Raw genomic sequence first — 1,760 nt, forward strand, 5'->3', positions numbered from 1 at the left:
TCTAGTTATCTCAGTTGTAGTCTGATGATGTATCAACAATGTGTCCATTGGTGTTCCGCTGGTACTTAGTGCGTACGTAGAATCTTTCAAGCTTCTTGTGTCTGATTTGTTATTTGTTCTGTAGATGTAGTCTCTGCCTATTTTATGTCGCAGATGATGTAAATAACTGAAATATAACGCCAAACACACTCAGAGTACCCTCCTCTGAACAAGTCTCATCGTAAAATTATGAAAATTCAATTGTATCCTTTAGGTGAAGAATCAAGAGAAAAGTAACAAGTATTGTTCATCTATAACTCGATGGGAGTCTCCCAATACAACAATGCCTGTGAAACACAATCAAAACCAAAAGGTTCCTTGACAAAATGTCTAGGGATCATTGTGCGAACTAGCTTATTCATTTAGCCATCTCTTTTAAATAAGTTCAAGAGGCTAGAAGGGTATACATTACTTTAGAGACCGAAATTTAGCTCACGCTATGGTATGAGTCGATGATGGCATCAGCAAGATACTCACATTTTGCCGTAGACAATCCAGCCAACGATATCCTCCCATCTTTGGTCATGTACACATGCCACTTGTTCGTCATGTTATAACTCTGCTCATTTCACACAAAAAAAACGAAAACAATACAAACTCAAAACCCGTTGTCTCAACAAAGCCAATGAGTGAACCATTTCGAGCAATAAGCAAACCTGAGCTTTATTGAGGCCAGCGAATGAGAACATGCCAATTTGCTTCAGAATGAAAGACCAGTCCTTACCACTCTTGTCTTTTGAAACCAAGCTATCATACAACTTATGTCTCAGTCTTTATCCTCCCCGCCATCATTTCCATCTCTGCTTTCCATTCACCAAACATAATTGAATCTCCCACTACATTTGCCACAATCCTCGCCCCATGAACCGGTGGATTCGAGTACATAGGCCGAGCAAATCCTTTTCAACTGGCTCCTGACTCTGAAAGAAAGTTAGTGTTACACTTGAAATTTCTGTACAAGATAAGAAACTTGATCAAGTGTTTTTTTACCTTGTAGCAGCATCGGCTGATGAGCAGACAACATTGATTGCACCTATTCTTTCAGCATAAAGACCCAAATTTTTACTATATGACTGAGCAACAAAAAACTCCATTCCACGCTCAGCAAATAATCTCACGGACGTTGCATCTTCATCAAGGCTTCCACTAGCAAAGCCCTGGTTATATATGTGTGTATGTAGTAGCATCAAAAACAAGTTAACTCTACTCATAAGTGTAGGAATTTCATACCACCTACCTGGTATGCAACATCGAAAAACGGTATATGGTTCTTTTCCTGAATGACATCAGCTATTTTCGCCCATTGTTCTGGTGTTGGGTCTGTTCCAGTTGGGTTGTGAGCACATCCGAAGCAAAATGAAAGATCCTTCTGGTGCTTCCTGTAAAATGTTGGTCAGTAAGTCCATCAAATTTAGGAATGTTAAAATGTAATTGAAAACTTTAGGGCAACACACACGACAACTGCAGCTAAAAATGCCACATGCATCTTTTTTTTTTGTAAAATAAGATTTCAAAATTATAAACATTAATCACTAGTGTTCTATAAATGCCAAATGAACAAGAAAAGAAAAACCTAGTTCCTCCAGATAGCAGTGAGATTATTCCATACTTCACGTACAAAGGGTTTTTTAATAAACCAAATAGATCCAAATGAACAAGAATGATACTGAAGTTAGTATAGCACAAATAGTTCCAAATGAGCGAAAAACCACCAAGCTGCG

At 38.2% G+C, this 1,760-nt stretch overlaps 1 pseudogene; it reads right to left on the minus strand.

The window, feature by feature from the left end:
- Positions 1-218: 218 nt before the first annotated feature.
- Positions 219-1,445, minus strand: LOC106303435 (annotated as a pseudogene).
- Positions 1,446-1,760: the final 315 nt, after the last annotated feature.

Source organism: Brassica oleracea, chromosome C7 (genome assembly GCF_000695525.1).
Source record: "Brassica oleracea var. oleracea cultivar TO1000 chromosome C7, BOL, whole genome shotgun sequence".
Taxonomy (NCBI): Eukaryota; Viridiplantae; Streptophyta; class Magnoliopsida; order Brassicales; family Brassicaceae; genus Brassica; species Brassica oleracea.